Consider the following 14,076-nt stretch of genomic DNA (forward strand, 5'->3'; position numbering starts at 1 on the left):
TGATAGGATACCGCTGTTGCTCGAGTGCAAAATATTGAGTACAGAGACCTAGTCTGGTACCGACAAGCACTTGTATTCCCTGGTTTTCCTCGTATTCTATTTCATTTGTCGTACACTTGTCCAAGCGATGAAACGAATTAATGTAACGAAAGGGAAGGCGGATCGAAAACGAACTGAAGCAATAAGGCCTGTTTTGCGACCACTCGAGGACAGCCGTAGTACGAGTGGTCTGTACGTGGTACTTGCCCGTAGCAACGCAGGGCGACGAGCAATCTCGTCTGCCAGCGAGACCGCACCGGCGAAGGGGAACGGTCGGTCCCGGTACGAGCGGCGCTCTAGGCCATCTCCTGAGGGGGACGTTGGGAGGATGGCAAACGTGGAGCAGCGCACTGGATATCCATCTTACACGTGGGCTGCAATCGAAAGGACAGGTCGTCAAGATTACAGAACAATAAGGCATGGATACAGTAAGGCTAAGTGCTGGGGTGAGGAGGAGGAACTTGATTATTGGAGAAACCGTTGCGCGGTTTATTCCTTGGTGGTTCCCTTTGACAGGGCTTTACTGGCGATCGCGGCTCGTCGGGCCTGGTCGAGGGTCGCCAGTTGGCTTCCCAGGTCCAGTTCGGAGAGTCTCGCCTCCCAAGACCACGTAGTGAGTGTGTGTTGTGACTCGTAGCGAAATTGCGTCGCCCGGACGGTCGGTGCATTCGTGGGCGAGTTGGTGCATACCGAACGAGGAATTAAAGCAGTTGAACTGGCGCATACACACCAAAGCAGAGATGGTGCTCTTTTTTTTACTCAAGCGACCCAACAAGCATCGTCCTGTGCACTGATTTGCACTGTGTATGCATCTTGATGGCTGGTTTAGTTGCTTGTTCAATAAGGCATGGACATGGCATTGCTACCAGCACTCACCTCGTAATTGCCAAGTTCTACGTTCTGCAGCTAATGTTCGCGCCGGATCTGTCGGCGCCCGCGGAACAAGCGATGCGGTTCGATGAGACGCGCAGGAGCACATCGCCACATGCTGCTCCCTGCTACACCTTTTGTCGGATTAAGTGGTACGACTCTGAGCGGCTACACGTGTGGACCGCTCTGCACATATCGACATAGCGCAACCATACCTCCGAATTTGAAAACTTCGCACCGTCAACGCCGTAGTGACCGGGAATGGCAGCGGTACCTGCACTAGGGTCTCAAATGAACCCCCTAAGGTGGGTAAACCTTGTGGTACGTGTGTTATCGCGAGCAATACCCTTTTTAGCGCTGGCTTCCCACGACCATTCTTTGTGATCGACACGGTTCTGTACTTCAGCTTATTTCTTATGCGAGGGTACATTGAAACCAACCCAGGACTACACCTTACGCAGATCGCTAAGGAACTCAAGGAAACTGCTGTCGATATTAAGGACATTAAGGAAAAGAGACTGGTTGAATAAGAGAAATTCGTTAACGATTTTGCAAAAAAAATTTAATGCTAGCGAAATCTTGGTTATTAGTATGAATGGAATGATTGAAACAAAATAATGGACCATCTAGAAAATGTCAGTAGGTTGTCAAATTTTATCGTTTATGGCACAAGGCGTCTATTGCAGACGAGTACGCAAGTAGAAGATGCCGTTGCTACGGGGTTTATGGACAGCGGGAAGCCAAGTTACGTGGAATCGTGCGCAGAGCAGCCGAGCCATTCCCGACAGACGCAAGCGCGAATTGCAGCGCCGAACCTTTCATCATCTGAGCAGTTAAGAGGCAAGAGTGACGTACGAGCTCTCTTCGGCTTACACAATCGGGACATGCTCGGTCAGGAAGCGGTCACTATTGAACGCATCCACGGTTAATGCAAGGTAAGACGAAGGGCAAAGCAAACCGTATTATAGGTAAGCTCCCGAATTCTCGAAGGATATTTCAATGAGGTTACGAATTGAAAAATACGGATATGGTTTATCGAGGAAGACGGCAGGAATAGCACGAAAACACAAGCTTGGGATGGGACTAAAGAAAGCGTAAGAGACATGAGAAAATGTCGCTCGCGTTCGACAACCTATGCAACAGCAATCGGCCATACCTGTGTGGTGCGACCGTAAAAACAGTGCCATTACAGACTAATGCTAATGAACATGTTCGAATTTCTGTGAAACGAAGCTTTCCTGAAGCTGTTCATACCGGTGTGTTTGACGGAAAGAAAACAGGCGAGTGCACGTTCTCTCGCGTAATTAACCGCGCTACACAATACGACATCTTAAGCAGGCTTGTATTTGTTCGTGTCCTATTTTAATTGTACCGGCTGCTTCTTCGGCAATGACCCGTTCTGTGCATGTGAAATTGCACCACCCACTTCTTGACAGATCCCCCGCTAAGGCTATGTGCCACAGTATGGAATTATATTGTAAAATATCGAAGCACTCGAACACTGAGCAAGAGAGTGGCTTCTTGTCGAGAGCACGAGCTACTTTATTAACCCTTCATATTCGAAGTAGTCATCGGTCTATCGTTTTCAACAGTGGTGCCTTGAACCAGCATACTATCTCCCCGCCCATAAAGGAGGTCAACCGGCAAAGAAGCAGAAAAGGAAACGGTGGTGGAGCAGCGGACCGGGCAACGAGACCGAAGAGAAGACCATACATAAGCATCGGAACTGCTCACTGACAAACGAGACTCGATTGTTTCGACTAGAAATGAGCGAAGTATATAGTTACGAAGAAAAGCAAAGCGCTTCGCCCCCAAATCGCGAAGCTTTTCAACGCAATTAACAGACAAAAGTTGCACACATCGCAAGAGAATAAGCGAAAGCGTGAACAGCCCCGGGCACGAACATCAATAACCGCTGAGCAAATAAAGTTTATTCCTATTCTATCCTATCAACAGCGCCAACTAACAAATGGAGGAATTTGTGACAGAAAATACTGCCGAAGCAGCATTTGAATGATAGAGTAGGACAATAAAATAACGACGATCTTGCCTACAATAGAGTTCCGAATTCGGGAGGCCATACAGTTGGATTTGAACAATAAACTCAGGTGGCATCACTAAGTTCAGAACAAGAAGCAAGGGAAATACAAAAGCTACCTCATCTGGAAATGACAAAGTTTGGCGGAAGAACTCTGGAGTGGAATCGCTTCCATGCTCAATACGAGTGAGCAGTTCACCTCAGACCTAAGAAGAGCAAGGGACAAAAATTTATTGGCACCTCACCGGAAAGGCAGCGTATGCTATAGAAGGGCTTCATTGCTTTATCTGCATATGAAAGTTGGGATGAAGCGATAAAAATTCTACGAACAACGTTAGGAAATCGTGAACGATCAGTGGAGCTGCGCATGAGTGTGCTCGAGTCTAGAGAAAGTGAGGTGGGTGCAAGAAACTGATTAACTACGCAAGATCTACGGAGAGCAGTTGTACAGATTGTCGGTCTGTACGTTAGGCGGTTCGAGTGCTAGTTTCGTGTCCATGTTGACAGCGTTGAAGAGAGCCATTCCACCGGAGTTATCGGTGCAGTTCAAGTCAAAAGAAGCAATGAACAGCTCAGCCATGAAAGCTAGCGCGCAAAACAGAAAAACAATGCAAAGAAAAGCTGGACAGGCTTAAGTCATTTCAGCGATAGCAAATATCTTCCCAGGAAGACAGTGTTAACAGGAGAGGATAGTTGCGAAGCCAAGGAATAATAGCATACAGCTTAGGAATTGCAGCTTTTATGGCTCAGAAACAAAAGCTACCTGTTCTGCGAACGGAACGATCACGTAACTGGGGACTGCCGTCGGAACATTCCAATGTCGAAAAAGAAAAAAAACATTCTCACTGAGAGTAGTAGAGTATGTTTCAGATGCAACCGGCCAGAACACTGCGCCTATTTGTAGAGGAAGAGGAAAATACAAGCAGTGCGAAGGACAACATGCTAGATCAGTAGGCATCACGGTGCGGCAAGAAAACGTAGAGCAGGTCAGAACACAGCAAGCGGAAGCAACGACGGCTACTCTACATGCAACTGAAAATGTAAAACAATTTTGCGCTTTTGGAGACAGCTGTAGCTTGGATAGGGGGAGAATAAGGTGGAGAATAAGGTGGCAGACAGTGAAAGCCAGCAGACAGTTATTGCAGCTGGATTAGTAAAGAGGAGCGAAGATATTTTTATTTATTTGGTCTTACTTACCGGTCGACCCCCGGAAGCTCCCAAACCACCGAAACTATAATCAGAAGAGAGGATATGCGCGCATACCATGAAATCATAGCATACTACAGACTAAATCGCCAAATCTACCCGGGAGCGGACAGAACGCTCAGTAAGAAAGATGAGGTTATGTGGAGGAAATTGCAGACGGGGGTTTTTCCAAACCCCGTACTCTACAGCAAGTGGCATCCAGGAGTGTTCAGGTCAAAGTGCAGGTTCTGTGATGAGGCAGCAAATCTGGTTCACATGGTGTGGACATGTCCGGCTAAACATGATAGCTCGCGAACTCTAGAATCCTGGGAGGCTTTGCTCCGCAGCCCAGACCCCAACGTCCAGCGGGACATCATCGGTCAAGCCCTTGCTGCTGCTGCGTCTCAAGGCATTCCGGCCGACGGCTAGGGGCGAAGGGGGAGAAGCATTTCTCTTCTGACGTTCATTGACTGGTGCTTTTAATAAAGTTCTTCCTCCTCCTTGCGAAATACCTTACAAGGCCCCTACATGGGGATTGAGTAAGGGGGCATACAATCAAGTACATAAAATCTAGTAACAACAAGAACAAAAGAAAACAGCGGCCAAGTGCACAGCCTAAAAGTCAAAGGAACATATTAGCTACATAAAGCTGCATATCAGTACAATAAAAAGGAACTATATAAGTTTGTAACAAACGTATAACAGTGCAAGAAAAAGGTAGAAAAAAGAACACAGGACAGCGAGTGTGATATCAATGGTTAACAAGGGTTAAGCGAGTTCAGCGAGTGCTTGAATTTTTCATGGTCAGTTTCCGCAACTATGTTGTCGGTGAGGTTCCAGAGCCGAATGGCACGTGGGATTACAGACGAGTTAAATGCTTCTGTTTCACCATAGATGCGCGTGAAGCTATGATTGTATAATCTGTGCGACGTGTGCGATGACGTTTCTAGGTGTAGGGCACGTTTGTTAGTGTGGTGGGCGTATTTATGAAATAATAACAAAAGGGCTATGTCGCGACGATTACTTAGCAGCTGATGCGAAAGGTGAATCTTTATTTGAGTTACGCTAGAACGGTAGTCAATTTCGGGAAATTTTGGATTGATTCCAGCATCGTAATTAAGTAATTTTGGTGGGGAGACCCGACTGGAGCGGCAAACTCAAGTCGAGGGCGAACAAATGTTTGAAATGCCAGTTTGCGGATAAGTGGAGGTGAGTTCCGAAGGTTACGTCGCAGGTAACCCAGTGATCGAGAATCACTGGCACAGATGATGGTAATGTGAGAAGTCCAGGGGAGGTTTGCTGAAAGATTTACGCCTAGATATTTAATGATGAGGTCCGAGATAATGGGACATTTTTTAATACAGTAAGAATATTCCAAGTAAGTGCGTTTGCGGGTGAAGGACATCGCTTTACATTGATGAATTTAGAGTAATTAGCCACGTGTCACACCAATTATTAATTTGGTTAAGATTATTTTGGAGGATCAGGTGGTCATCGGAGGTGTTGATAGGTAATGCAGTCATCATGTATGCTCATTTTAGTTGACAAGTTATTGGGTATCTCATTAATGTATATCAGAAAGAGTAAGGGACCAATAACGCTTCCTTGTGGTACACCAGATGAAACATGAAAGGGGCGAGGAGAAGCTGTTATCGAAAGTAAACTGCCTGTTAGAAAGAAAATTTCGAAGCCAGGATAAAGTTGGTGAATCAAGTTTTAATGATAACTTCAATAACAGGCGAAAATGAGCTACGCGGTCAAAAGCTCTAGAAAAATCCAGAAAGATGCTGGCAGTTTGAAGGTTTGAGTCCATGTTCAAACGTAAATCTGTAGTAAGTTCAAGCAGTTGCGTTTCGGACGACAAACCTCTCCTGAAACAATGTTGATTATGAAAAAAGTTGTTTGATTCTAGATGTTGGTAAACATGAGATGCAATATGTTCCATCATTTTGCAGAATATGCATGTTAGTGATATGCGTCGGTAGTTCTCAGCTAAGTTTTTGTCAGCGTCTTTGAAGATGGCTATGACTGGCTGTTTTCCAATCTTGGGGTGTCTGACCCTTCATTAAAGATTGATGAAAAATGTGAAATAACTTGCTAGATACTGACTATTTTTTAGTAATTTAGAATTAATATTGTCAATAACTGCTGAAGACGAAACATTCCAGTAATTAATAAGCTGAACAATACCGTCAATAGTAATGTCAATAGGTTCCATGTGCCGGTAATATAGGTCTGCAACAATGGGCAAATTATTAATACTTTCTTTCGGGAATACGGATGAGAAAAATTTATTAAAAACTTGAGGCGACTCACCTTTAGGAAGAGGAATGTTTTCTTTATTGTGTCATTAGTATTGCGTTCAGATGTCATTGTGTTCAGTATTGCGTTAGTCAGATGTCATTAGTATTGTGTTCAGGAGATAAAATTTGCCAGAACTTTCTGGGATTAGATTTGAGTAGTGAAGGAGGAGTGAAGGAACGTCTTGGGAAAAATAGTTATTTTTGGCTACGTTGAGAGCGAAGCAGTAAGAACAGTTAAGATACCTTTCCCAAGGTGACGGGGTGCCGGTTCGTTTTGCAGTTCTTTATGAACGTTTCTTTTCGTTTCTGAGTAGGTGAAGGGACTTAGTGAACCACGGTTTGTTTTTGTCATCAGTTATTCTGAATAAAGGAATGTTCTCCTCAACCAATGCGCATAACTGATCTCTGAACATGACCCAGTTATCATGAACAGACCTGGTGTGGAACGAAGGTAGAAAATGATGTTCAAGATGATTACTTCATAATTTCCCTTGTAGTCATGCATTGTTTTACTTAAGACACCTGTAAATGGTAATGGGATACTGATGGATGCATTCAGTAATCTGTGGTCACTGAAACCATCCGAGCAAGTTACTTGTTTTATAGTTTCTGGGGCATAAGTGTAAGATCTAAGACGTTAGAGCCGCGGGTAGTTCTTTCACAGGAAATAACACAGGAAATGCTGACTACTGGTTCATTCGGAGGAGACGAAAAATTCAAATTAACGTTGTCAAATTGTAGCAATGCGAGGAATGAAATCAGCCGTAGTAATACATCTACAAGGCGACGTCACATCTGTTGTCTACCCGCTACAAATCAGAATTTCAACGAGAAAAATGGGACTAAAGCTACAGATGGATGACAGAACGGAGACGACTTCAACAGAGGCCATAGGACTGCTGAAGGGCTCAATTACTGGGAGTTCTTCGCTAGTAGAACGTGAAGTATCAAAGCAGATTGATGGCAGGCGAGACAATAGAGGGTTGGGTACTGCAAGGTCCCCAAAAAGGACCCCAAAATAATTGAATCAAGCATAAAAGGAATCAGTGATGGTTCTGAAGGTTGAAGCTGCGGAAACAATTCAGCAAGAGCTACAAAGGTTTTGGAGCACTGAATGGGGAACCCCAAACAAAGAAGTCGAAATTCAATCAGAGTAAAATACTAGAATTAAACGGTCGCTATCAAGTCTACTTGCAGTGGAATTAAAGCGTTAACTTGTAAATCAACAAGGAAAATGCAAATGAAAAGACTCCCCTACTGCCGAAAAGGTTAAAGACGAAGATATTGTCCCGCGATAGTGATGCTCATGAGGTGGCATGATAGTCATGACGTGTCCTCAAGCTGTCCAAATTTGAGTTCTGTCCCATGCGTTCTTCAACTTAGCGGCGGATAATGCTTCTAGCCATTTTATGGAAGTACTCAAATGACGTGCTACCCTTTCCTGTGGACAAGTATGCGTCCTTACCAGCAACAACGTACTTAACCAAAAGGCTAGTGCTGCACAAGCAGCAGGAAGGATATTTGATGCGCTTGGCTTGTCATCACCTTTTACGATACGCGCAGAGATAGGCTTTCAAAAATTGGAGAAGGGACGATGCGCGAGATGAGCCACTCCTTAAAGGAGAATGCGACAAGAGGAGGGACCAGATGGGTAAAACGAAGGAGCTGCTAGTCAGTTCTCCAATACTACGCAAGCAAAGATCAAATGGAACAATCATACAAGCTATATGTCGACGGAAGTCCAACAGCATACGAAGCGGCACTATATTTGGCCGTCGTGTAAACCGATGGAACACGAAGGAACAAAGTCATGCCTACCGACAGCGAAAAGCGGCGCAGCTCCAATCAAAGAGCCAAGTTTAACAACACTTGAGCTAATGGCAGCGGTGATGGCATCAAGGCTAGGCGCCTACATCAATTCTTGCGGTGAAATGACTTTTGAAGCAGCCTGCTTGACCGACTCAATGATTGCACTTCATTGTATCAGAGGGACAAGTAAAGGGGATACTTCTGCGACTATTAACAAATGTAAGAGAAAACACAAACGAGCGAGTCGTGCATTCAAGGTGAAGACAATCTGGGGGGATCTTCACACGCGTGGTATAAGCGCAAAGATGTTGACGGACTCGAAAAATTGGGTGACATGGACCCGAATAAGTTACATCCATGGAGCCGGAAAGAGCAAGCGTGATCCCCACGAATGTACAGATGGACGATTAACACGAAGCGCATTGTCACACCTGCACAGGAACAAGAGAATCAACTAATCTTGTAAATCAAATTCGTCATACGGGCGGCATCTAAGAGTAACACCATGGGTATTCAAGTTCATAGACAACGCAAGATCACGAAGGCCGTTTACAGGAAAAGAGAATTGCAGAGACATCGGATACCACAAAAGTATTGCTCAGGCAGCCAAGTGGCAATGCCGATTCGAGCGCTAAGTAATTTAAAATAAATGGACAAGTACTGTCACAACAAAGGACTCGCCAGACAAAAGACTCACTACAGCCGAGAATCAAAGCCGGCACGTCATCGTATTTCCAAAGGATGGGTATTTCACTGAACCGCCAATAAGTCACGTTGATCAAATATTGCACGGCGGATTTCAAGCGAAGCTAGCGCAACTGCGGGTTATGTTGCGAATATTGCAGGGTCGTGAAGCTGTGAAATGTGTTTTAAATAAATGAATAGTCTGCAAGAGGCGTAACACAAGACAGGCCAATTAAATTGTGCCTCCCCTCCCGGCGGACAGATTCAACGAACAGGGGTAATTGCAAGTCACAGGAGCTTACCTCACCGGTACACTTTATACGAAAAACATACGACATTGTGGAACAATACATTTTCACCTGCGCGGCAACGAGAGTAGTACACTTGGAGATGACCAATGACATCTCGATATACAGTTTTCTTTTTCAAGCTTTCCGGCAATTCACCGCACGACGGGGTATACCTGCCGTAATCTGTTCGTACAACGCCAGTACCTTTACGCAGGCCGAGAAGGAAATGCTTGAAGCTGTTGGGCACGAATGAGCGAAGGATTACTACAGTACCCACCAATGGAAAACAATAGCTGAGTGCGCCCCGTGGAGGCGTGGGAGGATTTTTCGAGTGCCTCGCACTAAGCCGAAAGACAAAGATGCGAAAAATAATCTCAAGAAGTACAACTACAGTGGAGCAGCCACGCACAATTGTAGCAGAAGTTGAAGGAGCGCTCAACAATTGACCGTTAACATACGTGCATGATGAACCTAATGAGCCTATGCTAATGATACCCGCCAACCGCTTCAAAGTGGACAAACAAGGCTCTACAACGGAGACGTGGAAGGAACATGGCGAAGCAGATGCGAATTCGTAAAAGCTTGGTAGATGAGATGGCATTGCGAATATCAATAGGTGCTACTGTGCTGGTGTTAAGACCGTGTCGAAGAACATATTGGAAAATGTGCCAAAAAGAAATAAGTTTCCCTGGTCGCGACGAAATAACAAGGGCTTGTGTAATTCAGAAAGGCAACAAATTTCTCGGCACATCTGCGAACACCATCTTTGAAGGGTGCCTCAAACATCCGGCCAAAGCCTATCTCATGCAAGTTGGAAGGCGGGAGCCTGTAAAATATCTTCATCAAAGTACTCGAAGACTAATACGAGAAAGGCTCCTTGCCGCGAGATACTTCAATGAACAATTCATGCTCGAAGCAGTCGCCGATCTCGATCGTTCTAACATGAGTCATCAACACGCCGCGGTCATCAGAGCCAATTACTGTGTGCGCAGTGTGGAATCTCCCGCTTCTCGGCCCAATACCTTGCTCTGAGAAAGTGCCACGCGTATTATTGGTTTGGCACGTAAAGCCCCGTAATTTATTTAGAGTTTACCACTTCTACCACTCGCCGTGAGAGGCAATGATAGTGTCGACCCTTCTCCCCAGCTATGAACAACGGTGCACAAGCTAATCCCGCATCGCTGTATGTCCTGTGTACTACGTAGACAAAACAGTCGTGTACGCAAGGCAACATCACATAACTCGGGGCTAGAGTGCATACGACGTGAAGAATCGTCGCCAATTGCCGTGAATTAACACAAACAGTAAAGAAAGCTTCGCTTACATCGATTCGAACAGCGCGTGGGAGCCGCGTGATTTATTTTTATGCGCTATGGTGTTCAGTATCGCGACATGCGAGCAACTGGCAAAGCGGCCACACGTTGCAGCTCCTATACTAAAGGCGTTTGTGCCTGAAGTAATCCCACCTGCTGTGCTCCGAGTCAAGAGCGGTAGTATTGGGAAAAGCACCAACAACAATATTAATAAATGAATAATATTAATGTCAATGAAGAACATTGAATAATAATATTAACAATGAAGAACATTGAATAATAATAACAACAATGAAGAACATTGAATAATAATAATAACAATGAAGAACACTGAATAATAATAATAACAATGAAGAACACTGAATAATAATAAATGAAATTATGGGATTTTACGAGCCAAAACCACTTTCTGATTATGAGGCACGCCGTAGTGGAGGACTCCGGAAATTTCGACTGCCTGGGGTTTTTTAACGTGCACCTAAATCTAAGTACACGGGTGTTTTCGCATTTCGCCCCCATTGAAATGCGGCCGCCGGGGCCGGGATTTTTGCAGCATAACATTTATCGTCTTTGTAGCAACATGCAAGAGCGAATTTGCCTCTGCATTGCTAAATTTACACAACTGCCTCATTCAAATGCCAAGTAAGATGCAAGAACATTACAGAATGCAACATATCAAATCGGAAGATAACACATAGGAATCATTTTCTTTAGGTTGGGATTATAAAAAACGCTATAGCAGCCTGGAAGACGCAACAGCAAGGAACATATCGATGGGGTTCCACAGTATTAGAATCTTTAGCTTATACTAGTACAGTTAAATGCCTGTATAGTCAAGAGCTTAGGCCATCGAAAATTCCTCGTTATATAGGTCACTCCATTGTGAAGGTAGCAATCTATACCACTCTCAATAGAGCAGGCTAAGCACATTCAGAAACAATACCTTTATTTAGAATAAATTAATTATCATTAATAAATAATAATAATAATAATAATAATAATAATAATAATAATAATAATAATAATAATAATAATAATAATAATAATAATAATAATAATAATAATAATAATAATAATAATAATAATGAAGAACAATGAATAATAATACGACACAGCGACAGTACGGATCGTGTTTAAGAGATATTTACCAGTAGTAACAAACGATGTCCCCCGTAGCAGAAGGATGCCATGGACGTGGAAATGCAAAGGAGCCAACGCGGTCAGCCACGGTAAGAGGTGCTCAAGGCCATCTCCGGTGGGGGACGTTGGGAGGATGGCGAACGTGGAGCAGCACACTGGATATCCTTGCGACTCGTGGTCCGCAATCTCGAAAGCGGACCTCGGGATCCTGAAACGACAACAAGGCTTTTTTTTAAGCACTCGAGAACACAGATGTAGTAGTACTAATCATCTGCAAGTGGTATTTACCCGGTGCAGAGCCACAAGGCCACTCCGACGAGGGAACACGGTAGACCGGGCGCGGTACGAGTGACGCTCTGGAAAATAGCGAAGACAGTAAGCCCACATCGAAAAACGAACAGCAACAACGGCAACGAAACGGGCCGCTTACTGTAGCTGCTGCCCGGCCCAGCTCCGACGGAAACAGCAGGCGACGTCCGGCGTCGAGGTGCTGCGTAGAACGGGTTAATGCCTAATAGCTGGCGAGGTTGTGTCCGAAGGCCGTTTGCTTCCGTCATTCCACATTTCGCTCGATAGCACGCGCACTCACGCGCGCGGGCTACCTACGTCACGAAATAGTGGGGTCGGGTCGCAAGGCCGTTCGGATGGGTCCATGTCCCTGACGCAGTCGTAAGAGGACGGCTATCAGCTGTTGCCTGCGTAGTGTTAGCTAACCCTCTGTGCCAGCTAAAACCTGAAGCTATACACTGCCACCCCGCAACACGTGGCCCGTCCTCTTCGATTCCGGCACGGAGAAGACCCGTGTGGCCGCAAGCCATGCCCACGAAACCTCGGGCTTACAGCTAAGCAACAACACTAACTTTACGGAATCTTGTAGTGCAGCTATACAACCCTAGTGAGCGCTAGCTAGTGCAACTGAACAGTTAACTTCCCTAAGGCATGCGCCACCCTCGCCAGCTAGACCATCTAGAAAAAAATGCACTAAGTGCACACACAGGCCTTTTGAGCGTTTAGGACGCTCGATGCGAAGCTCGTAGAGACGACGCTCGCCGTGACGAGGGGTTGCCGCGCAGGTCCTGGGGTTAGTGGCCACGCTCAGAGTTCATCCACAGTTCAATAGTCCAGGCGCCGTCGGGGGGTGGGAACGCGCACAAACAAAAGAAGGAGTACTCGGCAGGAACGACTTGCGACTTATATCCTTATATACGCTGCGCCGGCTCGACCGGAGTGTCGTCGGCGTATAGTAACGTAGTTATGCCGGTTGGCGGTCACTTACACTCCGGGAGCTCGAAAGCGGGGCCAGGAATTGCCGAGACGGTGGGCGGGTCGGGCTACAAGTCTCTCGAGGCGTGCCTCACGTTTTTCAGGCGCCGGAGCATGAAGCCAGAGCTTCCAGAGTCGGCCGAAGGCGGGAACGTGCGCAGCGTGAAACTTCGACAAGCGCTGCCACCGTTAGCGCGTAACTAAGACCAGCAGGAGCTCGAGGCATGGTGCGACGCAGAAGGCTGCCGAGACGAGGCACGTCGAAGTGGACAGAAAATGTAAAATGGCGGCCCGAGCCCCCGGATGCTCGATATATGCCCATAGATGCCAAGCTCTTCGGCGCATGCGTTGATATGCCCGGGCAATTTCTTTTCTTCTCTCATTGGTCTAATGTCGAACTACGTCACCGGCTCGCTAGCCGCCGCGCCGCTGTTATCACCGCGATCGGCGCGAGTGGGGATGGTAAAAACAAAGGAATAAAAAAGAAATGTCGCAGCCTACAGTTGACGAACTCGGAATGTTCTAGAAGCTTCCACATGCTTCCACTGTGTTCTTGGACACGGAATGGCGTTAGCGCTGTCGCCGTCGTTTTACCGATATTATAACGCGTGGACGGAATCTTCGCGGCTCCGTCGTATAAGTTCCGTGGCCGCTTTCGCGTTCGCGTTTGGCTCCGGCAGCGAGCATGACTTGCAACTCACGAGCGTGCGTCGCGACATGTTTCGAGTTGTCTGTACACGCAGTCGTCTGCTCCTGGCGCACGGTTTCTCTTGGAACCAAAAAAATTGAAATTGTAGGTCTTCAATTGCGTGCCCGAACGGCGCGATCTTATTTTGAGACACGCCGTAGCAGGGGCACTAACGGGCAAATTTTGACCACCTGGGGTTCTTTCGCGCGCATCTAAAACGAAGTACACGAGCGTTTTTGCATTTCAGCCGTTATCGAAGTGCGACTGCCGCGGCTGTGATCGAACCGTCGACCTGGAGCTGAGCAGCGGAACTCCACAGCCACTTGACTTGGGCCGGTTGTGTTTTTTACGAATATTGGTGTCCCAAAATGCTAGCATCCTGTCTTTGTTGGCAACGTAATAGAGAGGCGTAGAACCAAGAGCTCAGTTAACAGAAGGCCGTTCTTCCTCTACT

General features: G+C 46.1%; 2 long non-coding RNA genes across 6 annotated transcripts in view; one reads left to right on the forward strand and one right to left on the reverse strand.

The window, feature by feature from the left end:
• Nucleotides 1-13,573, reverse strand: part of LOC135915781 (uncharacterized) — a 31,591-nt gene extending 18,018 nt beyond the window's left edge. For 4 of the 5 annotated variants that reach the window (XR_011514130.1, XR_011514129.1, XR_011514126.1 and 1 more), the window contains exons 1-4: nt 12,102-13,573; nt 11,960-12,027; nt 11,680-11,879; nt 247-413 (exon numbers count right to left, since the gene is read on the reverse strand). This is a non-coding gene — a long non-coding RNA (uncharacterized lncRNA). The remainder of the gene's footprint in view (nt 1-246; nt 414-11,679; nt 11,880-11,959; nt 12,028-12,101) is intronic. The other variant, XR_011514127.1, reaches the window with a different exon arrangement.
• The window catches only part of LOC135915778 (uncharacterized), a 500,939-nt gene that overhangs the window by 82,031 nt on the left and 404,832 nt on the right, over nt 1-14,076 (forward strand). The window lies entirely within an intron of this gene.

The sequence above is a fragment of the Dermacentor albipictus genome, chromosome 4 (assembly GCF_038994185.2).
Source record: "Dermacentor albipictus isolate Rhodes 1998 colony chromosome 4, USDA_Dalb.pri_finalv2, whole genome shotgun sequence".
NCBI lineage: Eukaryota > Metazoa > Arthropoda > Arachnida > Ixodida > Ixodidae > Dermacentor > Dermacentor albipictus.